Below are 23,706 nucleotides of genomic sequence, written 5' to 3'. Positions count from 1 at the left end.
TCAAATCGGAGTTAGGAAGTTTACATAAAAACCGAGAATGGAGATACGTATTTTACAACAGATACATACTTTTCTGCGAACAGTTTTATGAACAACCTAGCGGAAAATTTGAGAGATAGGAATTTTTCATTCACAAAATAAAACCCAACAATGCATGTATATGTCGAGGCAGTCTATTTAGATGCATTTTAAAGATTTTAATGATGCGGAAGGTTATCGTAAAAGGAGTGGTAATCCTTTTCTAATGTCTGTTTTAAGTCTTGTAAATGCTGGTACTTTTCCTTCCTTAAGCGATTAAATCTGACTCTCAAGTGAAATCTTCAAACTCTAGAGATCATTACAGATTCGGCGACGGTTTTGTGCTGGGTGAGATCTACACTGACCGGGAGTAGTCGTGTCAGAGATGCTCGTTAAGTGACGCTTGGGGTTGATGAAGGAGATCGTAGAAGAATTTGATCTGACATTGTCGATCACCCTTGTTCTCCTGTAGAAATAAAACTGATGTACTTACTAGGGTTTGCAAGACCTGGGCAAAGAATAGCCATGACAGGAAACGTTGTGAAAGAGACTCCTCAGAGTGTGAAGATAGGTGGGAGAGACTTGAAAGTGGAACTGGTGAGCAAACATGTGCTTTAAGCGTAGAAACTCTTCATGCTCAGCATCACTTTGGAGTAAAGTGAACGCTTCATCTTGCCCGGCTGGTCGATCCCGAGGCGAGAAGAAAGGACGTCGATAGATGCGTGCGTTCCTGCGTACAATGCAGGACAATTGACCCTCCACCATCATCCCATGAAGCGGGTAATCTTAATGTTGTGACAACCAGGAGTCGCTTGGCAGTTGATGTTACTCATTTCGGTAGGAAATGTTTACTCACATTTATCGATTGCGGTCCGAGTAGATTTGCCGTGTGGCGGGAAATCGAGTCAGATAATGCAGCTTCGATGATCAGACATTTGGAAGAAGTGTTTCGGGAAAGAGGCCCGCCCAAAGTAGTTCTCATGGACAATGGTACTGCATTTTGTTCCTACAGTGTTACAGATAAGTGTAAGAGATGGAATGTTCGTCAAAGATTTTGAGCGGCATACCGACCAGCTGGAAATGGTATAGTTGAACGACATCATCAAACAATAAAGAGAACTGCAGCCAGAAGTGGAAGCGATCCCCTGCAGGCAGTGTTTCGGTACAATCTTTGGCTGCAAAAAGTCAGGATGATCGAGGTATTGCGCTGTCTAGTATAGTTCACACTTACTCGTGGAGACACTCTTCTGCGCAAGTGAATATAGAAGAGGAAGTATTGACTGAGCTCTAAGTGGGCGATCTTCTTGCGGTTAAGCCAGTAGATGGGAGATGCACATCGTGCATGGAAGGGTGACAGGTCTTACTTCAGTCAACAACATCGAAGTAGATGGCATACCAAGACATGTGCTTGACCCGCGGAAGATGCCTGACAGAGAACGGACTGTGTCTGAGGAGAGACGAGATGGAATTTCCGCACGTTCCACCGTCAATATTTTGGGTTTGTTTGAAGAGGACAGTGAAGAACCGGATCCGGATATGCATCAGGAAGAGATCCACCTGTAGGTAGGACGCGAAGGGCTCCGGGTTAGTTAAATCAATTCGTGCAGTGATGATGACATCAGGAGGGCGTGTGGTGATAAGCAGGTACCACTGTAAAAGCGGTGAACGCAACCGAAGAGGCACATAAAACAAGAAATCTACGGCAGAGCGTCACACGGTGCAGGAGACGTCACTTTAGACTACAGATACAAAACACTATTCGTGACTTCATAATTAAAATTAAGGTTATAAAATGTTCAAAATTGATTAATCAACTTATCTCAGTTAATTTCACGGTAAAACTATTACACCGTTAATAAATTTCCTCCCGAAGTATTCGCGAGTAAAAATGGCACCATAATTTTACGCAGTTTCCTAATTTGTGTTTATCTAAAAGGTTAATTTTTTTTTAAATTTTCGAGTTTTACTAGTCGATGCGGGTCTAATTTTAACACCAGATGGCATTAAAAACGTATTAAAAATTTGGAGTTATTTAGAGTTAAACTACATCGCAAAGTTAAATCGGTTTATGTGGTAGTATGTTAATTTGAACATGTTTTTGCAATAAGTAGATATAATGGTATTATTTTATATTCACTACCGTTTTGTGTCTCGTAAACCTTTCTGAAATTTATAACTTTACAAATCAATATAATAATTTTATCTACCTACAGACTTGAAGTTTCATCCTTGCTCATACTAATTTAAAGAAATAAACGCAAATAAAGCTATATTTTAGCAGTAAAAAAGTGCAGAATACATTGATTTTACGATCGTGCGTTGTTTGTGCGTTTTCAAACTTTAAAAAAGTGAATCTGTGCTCTATTTCATTGTTTGTGAAAAAAGGACAATAAGACACAACAATTTAGTGAATTAAACAATTAACAAACAGTGAAACATAACGAAATTTAAAATTTATCCTAAATATCTAGAACCTATTACGGTTTTTATTAAAAAACGGTGTTTTTTACTTCAAAAAAATATGAATCCACATCAATTCATGGATTCTGCGAAGGAGGCAATTGATGATTTATTGAATTGTATTCAAGATAAAGTGAATAAATTTAATAAAGAACAAATTAACTTAATTACAACAAAAACAAGTGCTATATTCAACTGGATGGGACATCTAACTCTTCAGTTATCTGATTAATTATCTTGCAAAGGGAAAAATAATTGAACCAACATTTGGATACGGCAAAGTAGATGAAAACCAAAATAAAATATTGGAAAGTGATTATAAATTAATAGTTTCATCGAACAATGCTGACGAATCTTCAGAAAATATACAAAATAAAATCAGGAAGAAAATTAACTTAAGTAAGATTGGTGCAAAAGTGATTGGTGTTAATGCGATATCTAAAAATAACTGCTTCCAAAGTTCGAACAATAGTCTGAAATTAGCGTCCAAAAAAGTCATGATTTTTCTACAATTCAATTTTATAAAGATTTTATGACTGTATTCGATTTCGACTACAATTCTCATCACAATTCCAAAGTTTCAGCCCGTTTGGTCCCATAGAGCCTGATAAAAGTGCTTCCAAAGTTCGAACCCAAGTCAGAAATAAGCGTCCATAAAAATCATGATTTTTCTAAAAATACAAATTTATGGAGACTTTATGACTGAATTCTATTTCGACTACAATTCTCATCACAATTCTAAAGTTTCAGCCCGTTTGGTCCCATAGAGCCTGATGAAAAATACAAATTTATGGAGATTTTATGACTGAATTCGATTTCGACTACAATTCTCATCACAATTCTAAAGTTTCAGCCCGTTTGGTCCCATAGAGCCTGATAAAAGTGCTTCCAAAGTTCGAACCCAAGTCAGAAATAAGCGTCCATAAAAATCATGATTTTTCTTAAAATACAAATTTGTGGAGACTTTTTGACTGAATTCTATTTCGACTACAATTCTCATCACAATTACAAAATTTCAGCCCGTTTGGTCCCATAGAGCCTCGAAAAACTGCTTCCAAAGTTCGAACAATAGTCTGAAATTAGCGTCCAAAAAAGTCGTGGTTTTTCTAAAAGTGCAACTGTATAGAGATTTTCTTACTGAATTCGATATCGACTACAATTCTCATTACAATTCCAAAGTTTCAGCCGCAAGTATATTTTTGCATATAGAACGAAACCGGTTCGTTCTAAGTAAATGTAGTCCAGGAGGGGTTGGAATCTGGAAGCGTGAGGACTCTGTTCGAGATTTGAACGTAGTATGTGACGGCCACAAGAATGGTTGACTAGAACACGGTGACTGAGGCACCTACTAGGAGATTGGGTCGAATGATCATGCCAAACCCAGATCGATACGGATCATTCTCACGTCTTGCAGGAGGTAGGAGCCAGATTTTGCTAGCAAAGTAATATTCCGAGTTCGTCATATATGCAACAACCGAATTCTACTAACACGCTTGAAATTAGTCTCATGTTTATCCCATCTAGTAGGAGAGGTCGGCAATCCAGAGGGCCCCGGAGAACAAATTATGATTGTAATTTACTAACAAATTATATTTGACTTTTTGTATTGTGTATTAAGGTTTTATGACAGGTCGGGAGGACGGCTTAGGTGAACTTCTAAGGAGATCAGATTAAGAGAGATAGACAGTATGGAGAAAACGGGGGCTTTAGGTATATTGATCCAACTTCGATTCGTTAACTTTGAAATTAACATCTCTGACTCCATCCCTGTCCTAAAGAGAACTCGGGGTTACCAAACAAAGTAATTAAAAACCCGATACCATAAAGAAAAAAATCACACAACGTTTGGTGGGATTTAATTACAACTAAATACGAGGGAGTTACGTTGAAGGTCGTAACCGGCGTGTTAATTAACCAAGTACATTTGTCTTTATAGAAATGTATATATATTACTTGAGAATTAATGCCAGTGGCCTAAGATCACTTAGGTATTACAAAAAAAAAAAATTAAATTCAAAGGGTGAAAGGAAGAGTCATCTCAATTGTAAATTATAACTTTACCTCGAAATAAACAACCTTACAATAAAAGTGTTTTCATACTTCAAACAGGCCCATAACAAGAAGAAAATAAAATTGGTGTCAGCCAATGCCAGTGGTGTCAGCCAAATTTATTTTCTTCTTTTTATGGGCCTGTTTGAAGTATGAAAACACTTTTATTATTAGGTTGTCTATTTCGAGGTTAAGTTATAATTTACAATTAAATCACTTAGTTTACATTTTAATCACAAGTAAATTATATTACGAACTGAACCGAACTGATTCTGATGTAATTCTACTCGCAGTATTTAATTAAAGCATCTGAAACATTATAGGCGACCAAATTTTAAAACCAAAAACACATGATTTTGCATGACTACGTATGGCATCGCCTTATCTGCGATTCTCTTGGATGAAAGCGAAAGTGCCGTTAATTTTAAGATTAAGGACAATTCTTTATCCCCAAGTATAAACGGAATCGTCCCTCAGGTTCCCTAGCGCTGTAGCTTCGAATCTAAAGAATCTAAGGCACAAGCGAAACCGGGTCGGCAAAAGGTGTAAAAAAATAAAAGCGATGTTCACAAAGTTATTGCTTTATTTCACCATGATACGGTCATCTTCAAACTTTTTAAAATGTGTTGTAATAATTATAATTTTGTAAACCGAAGCTTCCGATGTTTGATAAAGACATTTTTATCGTAATACTATGTAGATGCCGATTCAAGACAGTAAATAAAATTTTATATTTTATTTTTTATATATTCAATAATATTGTTATTGGGTTTATAAAAACAGTTTATTTTTAAACAAGTTCTGCTGTGTAATTATTATTACGCGTGACAGCTGTTTCGCCCTCTGAAGGCATTATCAATATGCAGGAGATGGTAATTTTTCAAAACTTTAAATTTACTATCTTGTTACTCTCTTAAAACCCTTAGGAACCGGGAAGGATCTCAATGAATTGGTTGCCTGGACCGGCATGATTTTCTGAAATTTTGTGTCACTGTTTAAAAATTTATACAGCTGCACCAAACAGGTTTTAAGTTATAAATTTTATTTTATGGCATTCTTAAAGGTTGTTTTATTGTATACGTATATCGAAAATTAGGTTTTTAGTCTCTGATTTTGTGTTATGTTAAATGTAAAAGCAAATTTACCTTCAAAATGCAGCCACTCCAAATATAATCACTCATTGTTTATTTATTCATTATAATATCGAAGAATTTTTTCTTCACACATAAATAATGTACCTTTGTCAGTCATCTTATGAAAATTTATCTGCCGTTTTATTAACACATTGATTACAATTATTGATTTCTTACTACGCAGTCGCTTTTTTCCCCCCGGCTACACATACACTTACAAGACATCGTGTTCATATTAGATAGGGTAACCATAAGAGTATTAAGCGCTGCGGACACTTAAATTATTATAACTTCTGTACAGTATGATATGGAGCATAAGCATGAATTTTTAATTTTAAGCAAATTTTAAGCAAAATGGATAAATCCCGATCTCTTGACATGGTTTCTCCAAATATAGGCGATGAAATGAGCTTGTCTAGTGTCCAATATTGACGGATTTTTCCCTTCTTGCTTCTTGCCATTAGCATAGTCAGGGCAATGAACACATACATTTCCTCTGTATCAACATTTTTTCATTTATGTAAACTCGAATTTGGAGCAAATACTTTTTGTGATTTTACAGTATCAAAATATCTGTTGGTTTCGGTTGTAATGCAACCCACGACAGTTTTATTTAGGAAAAGTTCAAAAAATTCAACTTCACTACTCTCCTGATTGAGTTCACAATCTCTTAAACCAGATTGTTGATTAAAATTGTGTTCTTCAGGTTGGAAATTAATTCAATTTTCCCATATTGGCGAGAAATTCATAAAATTTATATCAGGGGAGGATTGTTCGTCCAAACCAGAAATGTCAATTTCATTATCTCCGTTTTCTGATGATTCATCTAAACTCTCCAAATCTTCTGGAATATAGTCTTCATCGTCACTCATGGAAAAGTCCGAATCACAATCTAACACAAAGTTTTCGATGTCTTCGTTATTCATTTTTAAGAATTAAAAACCCAAACTATTTATGTGAAATTATTGGAGATAATAAAAAAATGGACCATGGAAGTATATGCACCGCAACGGAATATTTTTGAAGACACCCGAAGAATAAATGTTCCTAAATAAAATGGTAAATCTAGAGTAATCACTTCACTAATGTAAATATTAACAAGATTATCTTATATTGGACAAAGGATTCCACATTTCTCAAACAGTTTATTATTAGCTATAAAGATAAAAAATTCTAATAAACAATTATGTTCACCGCAAGTAGCAATAACTCAGTCTGTAATGTAAACACACTCGCGGCAACGGGACTTCACGCATACATCGACGCGCGTTACGAGACTGTATGCGAGTGACAAAAAGTTTGATGAATTGTGAAGGGATACATGGATACAAAAAAATTAATTAAAAAATCACTGTAAGTAAAAAGGAGTTCCTCTTTAAATGGTATGATAGAAAACATTCAGTTTTAGAGTATGAAGCTTTTACTTCGAAAATTTACCGGTAAATTAACTCAATATTTGGAGATGAACATGACGAATTCTCGAAACTGCTATTGTAGTGGGTCGGCTTGTAGGAGAATTTTCCTTCAACTACAATTGTAGTTGGTCGGATCCTTCAGGTTAACGAACGTGCGCTTTTATTAATATATTTTTTTTAAATTTATTTTTCATTACTTACCGACCTTATCAGCAAAGGAGAATTCGTCATATTTTAATTACTGCGAAGTGACTTACCTTAAACAAGAGAAAACAATCATTAGATTTGGCATAGGTGGAATAAAATATATGTCTTATAAAAATACAACAGAAAATAACAATACTATTTAAATGTTTTATTTACATATTATTCTATTTTCACAAGAAGCAGATACTTTGTGATGTGGTTCTACTCAAGGATTGAGAATTGTACCTTAAAATGAATTACTTTTTCGTTAACTGCGATTCTCTTGGATGAAAGCAAAAGACTATTAATTTTAAGGTTAAGTACAATTCCTTATCTCCAAGCAGAACCGGAATCGTCTGTAGCTTTGTCAGGCAGTTATCAGTAGAGTATTATTTATACTGCCCTAAAACATCTACGGCACAAGCGAAACCGGGTCGGCAAAATATATGTCAAATAAAATCGATGTTCACAAAGTTATTGTTTTATGTAAAAACATATTATTATTGTAATGTCGCATTCTAAAGCAAGTAATAAAAATCGAACTGAACAAAAATTGAGAGACTTGGCAGATTAGAAGAATTTCATAATAATTTATTTTCATTCAGTTATTATCTCTTTTTTTTAGCAGAAGCCGAAACCTTGAAATATGATTATTTATTTGCATTACAAATTAGATACCTACCTTTAAATATAGAATGATGCATTTTTTACAACGATTACAAAACATTTACACGGTAAATATTAGAATATAAAAAAAATAATAACGGAAATTTACAATCCGGATTTAAACTAATAACTATTTCCTATAAATATGTGAAATGCTTTTTTTAGTTCTTTCGGTGCTATTAAAAATATCTGATACTTCTGCGTATTGGTTACCTAAGCCGTGTATGCCGTGGAATTAGTCACAGTGAAATATATTTTTTTTTCGGGTGACTATATTAGGAAAATGAAATTAAATCAAATGCAAATAATGCAGGCTGTCAAAATGTGAATTAATGATTTTAAAAAGAAATGACATGAATTAGAATAAATAGGAAGGTATATTACTATGTAACGTTACATGACGATGTTCGAGCTTAGATAAGATGAATTGAATACATCTCATCTTCCATAGTGCATTTAGTTCTCCACAGATGGCACGCGGCCGGCAACAATAACTCTCGCGAGTTAACCACCCAAGACGACCCTCACCTACAGGAAGACATCGCAGCACGCCCATTACAACCAGCACTTCATCTCGCCTAAAATAAACTATTAAACCTTAATAGTTTATGGATAGCAGTTGCATCCGGACAAGGACAATCACCGGGACGATATACTCTAATCACAATCCCTGAAGCGACATATCAACACGTACCCTTCTACGGCTACTTGGAGAAGACCATTAATAAACAAACGAACATTTAGATGAACTTAAAACAACACGCGGCCACACGCGCAGCAATCCCAAAACAAAGGATCGATTTAAGAAAGACCACGTGTTCCACGTGCACTGGTACAATAACCCCATTATCGGAATGACACATTGACGCTTTGACACGCAGCCCGAAAATAGGAAGATGACGCCCCACTCCATCGCACCAGCATGGACTATATAAACCCCAACTCCAGCTTCCAGAGGACACTCTATTCCGTGTATCGAATCCAAGCACTTGCTTGTCGTATTGTTCACTTAATAGTTTCCCTTTGAAATTGTACTTACATATTTTAAGTTGTATTGTTTAAATTAATTAATAAAGGATAAATCATCCACAAGTTATATTCTTTTTTTTAACACTAAGAAGACAACAAAAGTTAACTGGCGCCCAGTACGTGGGTCATTTCGAAGAAGCTGTTAAACTTGGCCGTAGCCAGGACTTCTTAGATATTCTTTAATATCTCGACGCGAAGAGGACCACACACCAACAAATTCGTTAACTAGGCAATGAAGATCATCGCATCAATACTTCTGTGAGTACATTTTTCAATTGATCGTCTATCCCATACGTACGATAGATCCCTTCCCTTCCTTATCCAAAAGGTTAGAGAGAAAACTATTTTTTTTTAATTAAAAGTCACTTCGTATATTTCTAATTTATTAAAATGGCACAGCCAAATGAGAGGCCCGCTCCCCAATACTCGGAATCGATATTGGAGTACAGTGGCTCTCCCCAAGATATTAATTTATTTATAAAATCAGCCAGGGGGTATATTACTCGAAACGGCAATACGCCAAATAATGTTGAGAAAATAATCTCAAGATTACGTGGGAAAGCACTTCACGTAATTCTCATGAGCGATCATGATAACAATATTGAAACAATATTAGAAACATTGAAAAATGAATGTGGGGACAATAAGTCTGTGACGTTATTACAAACAGAATTGATAAACTTCAACCGCGGTCAGAAGGATTTCTCCTCAACGATCCATGAAATCAACCAAATTCTCTTTTCGATTAAAATTAAAATTTCCGATCAATATGGAGGGCCTAGTGCTCACATATTGATGGAACCATACAAAGATACGGCTCGAAATACTTTAGTAAACCTCATGCCAACGCACATTAAATGCGCAAACTTAACAAAAAATTATGATGCCCTGTGCACAGAAATAAGAATGTTGGAGGCCCATGGCGAGCTCCACCAGCGGTCTAAACAAAATCTTGTGTTTCCACAAGCAGGACCATCTAATTTTATGCGGCCAGGACAACAATCAAATAAACCTTTTACTCCGCAAACGCAAAGCTCGTTTAAACCACATAATAATTTTAATCACAATAATTATAATAATAAACCGTGGCATAATAATAACCAAACGCATAATAATAAGTTCGGACAAAACCGCCCGTGGCACGGAAATAACAACAACAATTTTAATACGCACCAGACACGTGCCGGTGATGTCAGTATGAGAACGGCCCCAATGTCCCGACCTCCTAAAGGCCCGGTCATCGACCTCGGCAACGGACGTACGGCGCAGGAGCTATTCTATACCGACAGCAATGATCAGGAACGGCCGGATTTTTGGGAAGACCAAGAATCTCCCCGAGAAACCTAATCCACCTGAATCATATCAATAATGGCCTACCATATATAGTAGCGCCATTAAATATGAAAATTCTGATTGATACGGGAAGCTCCAAATCATTCATGACTAAAAATGTATATAATAGATTGTTTCGTGACTGTAGATATATAAATGAAGAGTTTACTGTACAAACAGCGCACTCTACGACCGCCCATAGAGGTACAGTCGTGACGCCATTTTGGAGAAAAGTATTCAGCAATAATAATGCTGAAATGCGTTTTTATATTTTTGACTTTTCCCATAAATACGATGTGTTAATGGGAATAGATATGTTAAAATTAATGAATGCAACATTAATTTTAAACAACTCAAATAATATTTTAAAAACTCCAACCAAACAAGTTCAGTTGTTCCATGTAATGGATATGAGTAAACTTGATGAGTTATTGGAGAAAAATAGGGATTTATTCTCTGAAGAACTGGTAGTTAATTGCTCACCTCATGTAAAACATGAAATAAAATTACTTAAAGAAGAGCCCGTGTATCAACGCGCTTATCGATTACCGTATGAACAGAGGCTTGAAGTTGAAAGACAAGTCGCTCAACTTCTGAAGGATGGAATCATCCGACCAAGCGATTCGCCTTGGGCAAGCCCTGTCCACATCGTCGAGAAAAAACTCGACCAATCGGGTATAAAAAAGTGGAGGATGGTCATAGACTATCGGAAACTCAACGAACAGACACGTAGTGACAAGTTTCCGCTCCCAAACATCGAAGACATTTTTTCACAGTTACATGGTAATAAATACTTTTCAACTTTAGATCTGACAAGTGGGTACCACCAGATCAAAATGTCTGATCAAGACATAGAAAAGACAGCATTCACTATCCCTAATCAACACTACGAATTTGTTAGAATGCCATTCGGATTAAAAAATGCTCCTGCTTCATTTCAGCGTATGATGAATAATGTATTACGTAAATACATAGGGAAAATATGTTTGGTATATTTAGATGACGTTATAGTATATGCCAACGACGAAGAAGAACACCTCAGGCGCTTAGAAATAGTTTTCAACGCCCTGCGGGAAGCAAATTTAAAAATAAATATCAATAAATGTGAATTTGTCAAGGAAGAAATTAAATTCTTAGGCCATATTCTTAATGGTGATGGACTGCAACCTGATCCCGCAAAACTTGATGCTATAAGAAAATTTCCCTTACCAAAGACAGTCAGGGATATAAAATCTTTTCTAGGACTAATCGGTTACTACCGTAAATTCGCCCCAAATTTAAGCAGAGTGACGAAACCACTCACAGAATGTACCCGAAAAAACGTAAAAATAAATAACCAAGACGAAAAGTTTCTAAATGCATTTAGGCTATGTAAAGAATTACTGATGAATGCCCCAATATTAAAATATCCCGACTTTAACGAAGAATTCACTGTAACCACAGATGCAAGTAACATTGCTCTGGGGGCTGTGTTGAGCCAAAAATCTCAACCTATTGCCTTTATTTCTAGGACACTGTCGAAAACGGAAACCAAGTATAATACGACGGAAAAAGAATTGCTTGGTATACTATGGTCCCTCCAGCAATTCCGTCCGTATATTTATGGTAAACATTTTATTATAGAAACGGATCATCAACCGTTAGTATGGTTAACCAAATTGAAAGAACCCAATGCTAAACTTACTAGGTGGAGACTTAAACTCCAAGAATATGATTATACAATTAGACATAAGCGAGGTTGTAATAATCATGTAGCCGACGCACTTTCAAGGGTCGAAATTCATTATAGTGAGGACGGTGAGGAGCACGATTCATTACGAGTAGAAGCCACCTCGGGTGCCCAGAGTGTCACTGACACCGTGCATAGCAATGTGGATGACCATGAGGGTGGAATCCCAATTCGTAACGAACACCCACCCCCGCGTATGAATAGGATTTTTATCGAATTAAGCGATATTGAGAAGAATAGTTTAAGAGCTAAAGAAAAAGGTACGGACCTTGTATGGTGCATTCCTTTAGCAAATGCGGAAGCGGTATTTTTAAAATTGATTAAAACATGTTAAGATAAGGATAAATACGCAGTAATTATAAATAATGATAGACTATATGAGTGTTTAAGCGAATGCTATAGAAAAAATATTGATAAGAACTCGTTAAAATTAATACGTTTCACAAATGTTAAGATTGAACCCATAAATTTAGAAGAACAAAAAGAAGTAATTCGTTCGACGCATATCGAGAACCAACGTCATATGGGCCTAGATGCCTTACTTAGTAAAATAAAACGGACGCACTATTTCAATAACATGCGGACCAAAATAAAAGATTTTTTAAAAACATGTATAATATGTCAAAACTCTAAATACGAAAGACACCCAAAGTCTGCCCCATTAGAGGCTACCGTTACCCCCAATTGTCCAATGGAAATATGGCAGATTGATACTTACCATTTCGGACGTCAAAAATTCTTAACCATTGTAGATAGATTCTCTAAATGGGCATCTTGTACTTTAATCACTGTCGACAACAATGTCGCCATATGTGAAATACTTGTTAAAATATTTTCGTTAATCGGTATACCGAAAGAAATACATTTAGATCGTGAAACCACGTTCACGTCCACTACGACACGAGAGTTATTAGAAACGTACAATATTAAAACACATGTGACTACTACTGGTCATTCACAATCAAAAGCTGATATAGAACGCTTTCACTCCACTCTGACAGAAATATTGAGATTAATACGCACGGCAATACCGAACGTAACATCCGAAACCCAAATTAATTTAGCCTTGAATGCTTATAATAATAACATACATGGTGTAACTAAACATACACCAAACGAGGTACATTTTTGTCATGGGAACAGAGTACCACAACCTAATGGTGTGATTACCCAAAGCTACGTAGCCGACCACGCAAATCAATGTAAAGAACTCAAAAAATTGATACATGATTTACAGCATAAAACAAAAAATAAAACACGCGAACGAGTAAACAAAGCACGTACGCAGCAAGAAATGTCCGTGGGACAACAGATACTTATAAAGGTTACCGCACGGGGTAAACATAAAAATAAATTTAAAGGACCGTTCACTATTACTAAAATACTACCACATAATGTACTTGAATATAAAAGTCTGAGAGGCCTAACAACAATTCACAAAGACAGTGTTAAATTGTTTCAGGCTGACGGCCATGACGCAAGCGCTACGGATCCGCCAATTAGCAGACAATGAGCACTTCATCGTCGCGCCCCTGGGAAATGCACGAGCCGTCGAAGGACAGTGGCACGTCATTCATACCCTAGATTTATCTAAACTAATTGAACAATCGCAACAACTAGGAATTAATTACGATAAACTTATAAAATGTAACAATGTAACCTTACCACACGTAGGATTAGAACGTTTGAAATATTTAATAGATCATAATAATCAGATAATTGATAATTTAGTTATAAATAGGAATAAAAGAGGCCTAATAAACGGACTCGGTTCAATAATTAAAGGAATTACGGGAAACTTAGATGATAATGATTTGGATAAATTAGTGCAACGAATTGAAACTAACCAAAATATAAATGAAAAGAGAATCTCGTTGAGTTCAAGAACATTGGAGGATTATTACGGCAAACATATTTCACATAATCAATTGGTACTTTGGTCTCAAATGAGCCATGACCATTATGAAGATAAAACAGACTTGTTGATTACACATTTGATTTATCAGACGGAAACTATTACCGAGTTAATAACTAGAATTACGGAAGCTATCACGTTTGCCTCTCATGGAATGTACCACCCTAGCATTATAAAACCGAAGGTATTTATGGAATCTATTAAATCCTGAACAACTACCTTCTAAAGATTTTGATATTATTCAACGCTTTTTGCAAGTTAAATTCGTTAAAGTTAAACAAACTTTACACTTTATTCTCTCTCTAACTTTAGTAGAACGCACCGTTTATATGTATAACGAAATAATTCCCATCATTTCCAAAACTAACAATAAATGTTTCCAACCCCACCTCCTACCGAGACGATTATTGAGAGATGGAAAGCAGATGTATAATGCACACAAGTGCCAAGTTATTACAGACAGCCTCAGCATATGCAACAAGGAACTCAACTCTATTGATGACTGCACAACTACCGTACTAGAAAACCACAGCGAACAAAACTGTAGTCTACGCCAGATTATATGTCCAGAAGAATATACACATGTCATTGGAGATAATATGATGTACCTGTTTCGCAACGAACCAACAGCATTACAAGCACAATGCCCTCAACACCAACAAAATATAGTAATTTCCAAATCTGCACTTGTAACAAATGACGAGTGCAGTATACAAGGCAAAACCTTCACTATGGGAAGAATCGTTAACCAAGAAACATTACTCATCACATATTCAAAGGAAGAATTACATGTACTAAAACTACCCATCCTACATGTAGATGAAATACAAGAACCACGCAGAGAATTCGATATCCCTACCACCACGACGGGATTTGAAGGAACTATACACATCACACTTACCAGCTGCTTGATAATTACGGCCATCGGATATATCCTTTGGAGAAGATATAAACTCTTCACAGTGCGAAGGAGTTTCAATTTTAGGGGGGGAGAGTTAACCACCCAAGACGACCCTCACCTACAGGAAGACATCGCAGCACGCCCATTACAACCAGCACTTCATCTCGCCTAAAATAAACTATTAAACCTTAATAGTTTATGGATAGCAGTTGCATCCGGACAAGGACAATCACCGGGACGATATACTCTAATCACAATCCCTGAAGCGACATATCAACACGTACCCTTCTACGGCTACTTGGAGAAGACCATTAATAAACAAACGAACATTTAGATGAACTTAAAACAACACGCGGCCACACGCGCAGCAATCCCAAAACAAAGGATCGATTTAAGAAAGACCACGTGTTCCACGTGCACTGGTACAATAACCCCATTATCGGAATGACACATTGACGCTTTGACACGCAGCCCGAAAATAGGAAGATGACGCCCCACTCCATCGCACCAGCATGGACTATATAAACCCCAACTCCAGCTTCCAGAGGACACTCTATTCCGTGTATCGAATCCAAGCACTTGCTTGTCGTATTGTTGTTCACTTAATAGTTTCCCTTTGAAATTGTACTTACATATTTTAAGTTGTATTGTTTAAATTAATTAATAAAGGATAAATCATCCACAAGTTATATTCTTTTTTTTAACACTAAGAAGACAACAAAAGTTAACTCGCGGAATTATAATATAAGATATAAGGCATATATTATTATTTTCTACACACGGGCTCGCTGGTAAGTGTAGCGAGTTTGTAAACCATTCGCATTATATTAATATCATGACTCAAGCCATCGACTCGGAGCGACTCTTTGCACTCAGGTGTGCAACAGGGTTGGCTAAAATCGGTCACTTTAAATACGTAACAAATAATAAAAAAAATACGTACTAGTCTTTGTGAAAATAACCGTGAACAATATTAAAATTAAAATACACAATCAAATAAAAACCATAAAATACAAGTTTGTTTCCTGAAACAGAAAAGATGAAATCTTGAGGCACGAAATTTGCAGTTTTTGTGCACAAGCTGCGCAAATTCCGTGTTTCAAGATTTCAATTTTTTCTGTCAGTAATGTCACGACATTTCCATCGTTTGTGTAAATTTCCATTGTTTGAAATATTAATTTATATTTTAAAAAGAAGACAAGACGCCATATTGTTTTTCTCAAATTTTTCAATTGTTCAATCTTAAAAATAGTATACTAACGCGAGTAACCTCCATAGTATAATATAAAACCAGAGCGAAGTTAATAAATTTAAACCTTAAATCATCCTTATCATTGACGATACTTTTTGTAAACACATTAAATCTAACAAAAGTTGATTTAACTTTCTTTGAATCGTGATTAAGATTTCATTGCAGGACCGAGACAAGACGCATGAGGTGGCTGGCAGCCCTGTCTCGTGCCATCTGCCCACGGGCCGATTATTGAATAATTTATTTATTTGTAATTAACTACGGTCGGAGTTATTATTGTACCAGTCGTACCGGAGGGGGACAGGGACGAGGAGCTTGATTGGAAAAGGACGACAGACAAAATGGCGCGTTTCGCCTTCGGAAGGAATTATTATCTGCGGCCATTCCGCTCTAAGAAATTCTGTGCGAATTACGATTTCGACAAATAAAAATTCGGTAATTATCACATATGACACATATCAAACATTGACAGCGCATGGCGGCGCATGGGGTCGGTGTTGTAATATCAAAAAATAATAAATTACGTATTTAAGTATCGAGTGGAACTGGTTATTTTTGCAGCCGGCGTTATAATGGTGGATAATAATATATTATATTTATTATTTATAATTATATATTTGTATAAATATATATTACTTTAAAAAATTACACTGACATTTATTTATTTATTGGATGATTTGTATAGCGCCGCTTTTGTGAGATATCACCTCAGGGGCGCTTTACAGTTAATGCAGATATTACAAAAAGTATATAAATATTACAAATTGAAATTGAAATTAAGTTAAATAAAATAAAGTACAGAAACAGGTGACACGAAGATGGAGAATCTGCTGCAAGAATGCTAGGTGGTGAGGAGACTGGACCAGCTGCTGCAGCGAGAGAGTCCACCGCGTCCACCGACAGTGCCAGCACGAGGTTCGTCATCCGTCCAGGTATGTGTCTGCTGCTAATAGAGCGCTGACACAATGTCCTCTCATGGATTCCAGACCTTGGCAGCACCGCTGTGACATTCGACAAGGTAGAAGATGGAGACTCTGCAGCAAGAATCCTAGGTGGTGAGGAAACTGGACCAGCTGCTGCAGCGAAAGAGTGCACCGCGCCCACCAACAGTGCCGGCACGAGGTTCGTCATCCGTCCAGGTATGTGTCTGCTGCTAATTAAGCGCTGTCACAGTATCCTCACATAGATAACAAACCGTTGGCACACCGCTGTGTCGTTCGGCAAGTTCATCTCCTTGTACACTTGTTCCTGGTGATTGTGTTAGTGGTGCATTGTTCCGCAATAAATTACCCTGTGCACTTGTTAGGGCTTTCAGAGTTTCCAAGAATTCATTTGAAAACATCTGGCGTACCACCTACAGTTACCGATTCTCGTCCCAAGTTCAACTTCAGCGAATTTAAAATATATTTTTAGCACAATTCTCGATTATTCATTTTTAAAACACTGCACTCTAATCACATTACTATAAAGTTCTGATAACTAATTGGTAAGTTAATTTAAAATGTTGATTCACTGATTTTAAAAATAATTTCAAAGGGATGTTGCCTCGTTTCCCTTGAAAATACAAAAAAAAAAAACACAATTTTCATTCTTTACTGTGCTGCATAATAATAATAATCATTCGGCTGATATCTTTTTTTTCGTAAGTTTTTATATGTGCCGGATCTCTAGTAACAAAGTATATACCCAAAATAATGCCTTTTTACTGTCTTTAGTATTTTTATCTTATAACAGAACGATTATTGTAATAATTGCTAATCTTGCTACTTACTATTCTTACTATATTTTATCTCTTTTGTTTGAAACTCGAGTTTTTTCAGTACCCTTTAAGCAAAAATTTGTTCATTCCGTAAATATTATTTTCCTTGCAAGTTTCTATTTGTCTCGTATCACTCTTAACAATTTAAATTCTCAAAATAATGTATTCTTACCTTCTTTAGTAGATTTCTCTTCTCTTGTACGAACATAATTTTTATAATAACTGCTAATATTGTTGTTAAACATTTTTACCATATTTTACTTCTTATCATCCAAACACATCATTTTTTAACATTATTTAAGAAAAAAATAGATCTTTCTGTAAATATTTTTCTCCTAGCATGTTTTTGTATGATCCATACAACTATTTTCCATTTATTAACCATTCAAATTAACATATTCGTACTTTCTTGTAACAGCATAACTATTGCAAAAATTGCTAATCTATCTTGTAATTACTCTTACCATAGTTTATTAATTTTGGTAAAAAGTAAAGCCTCTTTAATATTCTATAAGAAAACAGTAGATCATTCCATACGTATTGTCCTACTCACATGTTTTTATATGATTTACACCACCATCAATAATGTATTTACCCAAAATAATGTGTTCATACCTTCCTTAACAGATTCCTCTAGTTTTGTCATAACTACTGTCACAAATTCTAATGCTTTACCCTATTTTTCGATATTCTCACCATATAAACAAATAATACCACTTTTATTAACACGAATATTTCTCACCAGTATTAATATTTGCGGTTGTTTCTTGACAACACTTAATACATTTACCTCAATACTATTATCTTGGAAAGAAAGTTACTGGAAATGCTCTAACTCTGTTCTAATTACATCTTTGTTCACTAACCTTGTTCTTATCTATTTATCACACTTTCTCATACTCTTCATACATGCTCGTGATACAATTAGGTGGTACTAGTCAAACGAAATGATTGATATTAATCTACAAATAGAAAACCACGGTAACGTGATTTCTACTGAAACCAATGATGCCTCAAAGTGCATAAATATTCTAAAACCCTATAAACGATTAAAAATATTCTCAACAAACATTCGAAGCATTGATAAGAACTATAATGACCTACTTGTAACACTTGCCGATTTGAATAATATTTTTGACATAATTATTTTAACTGAATGTTGGATCAAATCAAATTACACTCACAAAAACATTACAGGATTTACAGTTTTCAATACACAAAATAATAAGACACAGTCAGATGGAGTAATTGTCTATGTAAAATCTGAGCTGGACCCGATTATCTCTGAATTATTCATTGATAATGCCAACTGCCTTAAAATAAAAACCATCCAAACCACAATTCTTGCACTATACAGGTCACCTAAACACCAAAATATTTCATCCTTCCTTAAATCCTTAGACTTGGCCTTATTTAACTGTACACCAAATGAAGAGCTAATGGTGATCGGTGACATTAACATAGATTTACTTAAACCAAAAGCATCACAAACACTCGACTATAAAAATCTCATGACTCAACACGGGCTTATTTCTTATATTAATGCTCCTACTAGAGTAACTGATACTAGTAACTCATGTATTGATCACATATTTCTACGATCAAAAAAAAATGCAAAGGGAATTATATATCAATCAACCATAACGGACCATTTCTCAATAGCAATTGGTTTTATGCATAATAAACCCACTACCGAAACGTCACGTAGTAATATAAAAAAGAAACACATTAATCTCGAGAAACTAACTTCTAAAATTATTTTAGAAAATTGGCTCTCCACTCTAAACTCCACAGACGTAGACATTGCTTTTAATACCTTCTCTGAAACTCTCTTGCAACATATTGAGGATGTCACTGAAGAATCCCATGTGAATAATTCAAAAAATAAAAAACTGAAACCATGGATAACAGATGGCCTAATTTTTTGTATTAAAAAACGGGACAAGCTTCACAAAAACTTACTCAATAATCCAGACATTCAAGCCCAAATATTTTATAAAAAGTACAGAAATATATGTAATAATATCATTAAAACCACAAAAGAAAACTACTACAAAGAAAAACTGTCCAGAGTCGGTAATAATAACAAACAAATTTGGAATATCGTCAAAGAAATATCTAACACTGACCACCCAGTACAACCAATCAATAAATTAAACATCAACGGCCAAGACACCTCCCTAAATGACCATCCAGACACTGTGACCAATCACATAAATGAATACTTTTGCAATATCGGTAAAAATCTAGCATCAAAGATTTTAAATAAGACATCAACCGATGAAAATGCCCTTGCCGACATTATCAATCAATGTGCCAGTGAAACAAATAATATACTCACCTTAAACCCGACCAACTACGATGAAATTTCTCAAACTATTAGACAGTTAAAGCCCTCTCATTCGTGCAATCATGACAAAATTTCCTCAACTATACTAAAAACAGTTGAACCCTTTATAATCCATCCATTAGTACATATCATTAACCTCAGTCTCACTAAAGGTGAATTCCCAAACAAACTCAAACTTGCCCTAGTTCAACCAATTTTTAAGTCCGGAAATCCTACTGACATAACAAACTATAGACCAATTTCTATATTATCATCACTATCAAAAATTATTGAAAAAATAGTAAAAAAAAGACTTATCGACCATCTTACAACATATAACATACTCTCGTCAAACCAGTATGGCTTTAGAGAAGGACTAAATACAGATTCAGCTATTTTAGAACTAACATCACATATAACACAAGCCTTAGACAAAGGTGATAAATGTTTGGCAGTATTTCTGGATTTAGCTAAGGCATTTGATACAGTATCTCATCCAATCCTTCTAGCCAAGCTCAAAAAAATCGGAATAAAGAATAAGGCATTTGATTGGTTCAAATCGTACCTCACAGACAGAAAGCAATGTGTTAAGCTACCATCGCATAAACCATCCCACTCAACTAGCATTAACTTTGGTGTGCCACAGGGCAGTGTACTCGGTCCCACACTTTTTCTCATTTATATCAATGACTTATGTAAACTATCTATTATTGATGGCAATATAATCACTTTCGCCGATGACACTGCCCTAGTACTAAAAAGTAAGACATGGGAAGAAACATTTCATAGAGCGGATCTAACGTTGCAAATTATTAAACAGTGGTTGGATGATAATCTACTCACCCTAAACATAACTAAAACGAAATATATAACGTTTAGTCTTAATATTCCGAGTCAGCCTTCAATCAATCGTACACTAAAAATACATTCTTGTAGAGATAACTCTAGTTGTCTGTGCAATCCACTAGAACGAGTAGATTCCATTAAATATTTGGGTGTAATAATTGACAATAAACTACGATGGGAAGATCACGTAATAAATGTTACAAACCGTATACGGAAACTGGCATATATCTTCAGGTCATTACGAAATATTCTAAATAAAAATACACTAAAAACGGTATACTTTTCTTTATGCCAATCAATTATATCTTACGGTATAGTAGTTTGGGGAGGATGCTCTAACACGATATTAGATCCATTAATTAAAGCTCAAAAATTGATAATGCGGACTATTTACAAAGTACACTATATTCACCCCACGAAGGACTTATTTAACGACTTCAAAGTACTCAACATAAAATCCTTATACGTCAAAAACATATCCTCCTACTATAAATTCAAACATACGAAAAAAAATATTTTTGAATCGACCCATAATACAAGATATTCCAACAAATCCAATTATACTATTCCCCCAATAAAAACCTCAATGGCACAAAGACAATTTAACTTTCTTGCTCCAAAAATATTCAATAATTTAACGTTAGAAATAAAATCAATAGCCAAATACGACAGTTTCAGGAAAGCGCTCGGGAATTTTTTGATGTGCGATTGTTATAGTGTTAGTAGCCTATTCCAAGTACTCAGATAGAGGTGTATATATTGTTTATATGCGTGAGGATGCGTCATATGGGTGTATGTATACATGTGTTGTTATATGTATATAGGTATGTCTGCTGCTATATACATATGTGTGCTTGCATGCACACATATTAAAAATTATATATATAATTATGTACATTTTTACAATATAATGCTAATTTACTTATTTCTCCTTTCTAATTTCTATCTTCTACTTTTTATTACAATTTTTCCAAAATTTTAGCTTCATCTATAGTTACTTATTTCATATGTTTACACTAGATTTCATATTTCATACAAAGTAATTACACTCAATTGGTCACCATGAAACAGGCAGCCGCCTAGTATGGTGATTCATTATATCTACTTTATGTAAATTTCGAAACAATGTAACATGTATTAAATAAATAAATAAATAAATAAAAAGCGGTTGGAAGACGGCATGACGCGTCCAGCTGCCGCAAAGGGCGCTAACTAACTCATTGTACATTGCTTGACACTAACTGGCTATAAAGGCTTTTTGAATTGATTGGAAATCGATATACGCTGGCAGCACTGAACAATGTGTCTTTCGCGTGAATCAAAAATTAACCTACATGCTACACCGCGTGAATAATGATAAACGTCGAATTTCAATACGTAATTGTGGATAATTTTTACTGTAATGTAATTAATCCAATGGATTGTGAACTTTCTAAAACATATTTTCTTCGATATTATCCAAAAATTTTATGAGCATCGTGTCTTAATTTTCAAATCGTGTCTTAATTTTCAAGTTAGCGGAATTTAAACGAAACAGAAAATTTAAATTTGACCAATCAGAGGGCCTACATCGTCCAGACGCTGGAGTATTAATACTATCAGATAAATTAAAAATTAATAGAATCATAGAAGATTACCTCTTTTCTGCATAAAGGAGAATAGGTCGTCCAAAAACTCTTTCCTTTTTGGGTCATCGTTGATTTCACAAAGCTGCAAAAAGAGGAAAAAATAATTAATTACCGCGATAATCAATATTGCTGCTCACACTGTTACAACACACAAAATACATAAGAACTTTGAAAAAGCGTGACACAAGAAAATTTCTTATCAAATTCGAAAGTTAATGTGATAGAACTCATGTACATACTAATTAATTAAAATAAATAATAATATTTTGATATGGTGGGTTGATGCAGATGGGTACCTAAAAATCGTTGTAATTGCTTATTCAAATCAATGTTATAGTGTGCGCGTATGATAGAGCTAACAATATTTATTTTATGAACTGAAAGGTCATAGTTAAACGGAATACACTAGTAGGTAAGTACCCAGTGTCCAGTTCATTGCTTCTTCTCTAAAGTGGAAATTTAATTAAGTTGATGAACTATTATTAATGGGAAAATTTAGTCATAATATTTGCCGACTAGCGTAGATAAATAATCTTTAAATAATTAATGAATTTTAAATTTACATAACAATGAAGTTTTTGTGGCACTTTTTAAAATATCTCACCAGTCTTAAAATTTGATTATTTATTTATTTATTTATTTAGACGCCGTAAAAGGCTTTTACAATATACATGATTTATATTTACAGTGGTTCACAGGAGCGAAACAGTATTATGTTAAACAGAATAATTACTGAGAAATTATGTTGAAGATTAAACAAAAATAACATCTGGTATACATAGGTACATTAGCATTTTTATTTTCAATCCGTACAGTAGTTTAGTATTGAGGTTATTGTTACCTTCAATATTGAATTTGGTTGAATTTGCTGAGAACTAAGAGTTAGCTCTATTGAATCAGGGCTGTCAGTAAGACATCTCATAAAAATTTTGGAAAAAAATATAGTTTTGATTAATTAAGTATATAAAATTTGTTACGGACGTACTGCTCCGGGCTCGGCCGCGGTCGCCAATCTATAATCTACGCCAATCTGTCTAAACCTAAATTGTATAAAATGAA

The 23,706-nt window shown here is 34.9% G+C and overlaps 1 long non-coding RNA gene across 2 annotated transcripts in view; it reads right to left on the bottom strand.

Annotated features, from left to right (window-relative positions):
* Positions 1–22,715, bottom strand: part of LOC149409027 (uncharacterized) — a 374,037-nt gene extending 351,322 nt beyond the window's left edge. For both annotated transcript variants that reach the window (XR_016305303.1, XR_016305302.1), the window contains exon 1: positions 22,657–22,715. This is a non-coding gene — a long non-coding RNA (uncharacterized LOC149409027). The remainder of the gene's footprint in view (positions 1–22,656) is intronic.
* Between the last annotated feature and the right edge of the window lie 991 nt (positions 22,716–23,706).

This window comes from Hesperophylax consimilis, unplaced genomic scaffold (genome assembly GCF_061612785.1).
Source record: "Hesperophylax consimilis isolate HC1 unplaced genomic scaffold, BYU_Hcon_1.0 scaffold_38, whole genome shotgun sequence".
Taxonomy (NCBI): Eukaryota; Metazoa; Arthropoda; class Insecta; order Trichoptera; family Limnephilidae; genus Hesperophylax; species Hesperophylax consimilis.
This window is presented reverse-complemented; position numbering and strand designations above follow the sequence as displayed.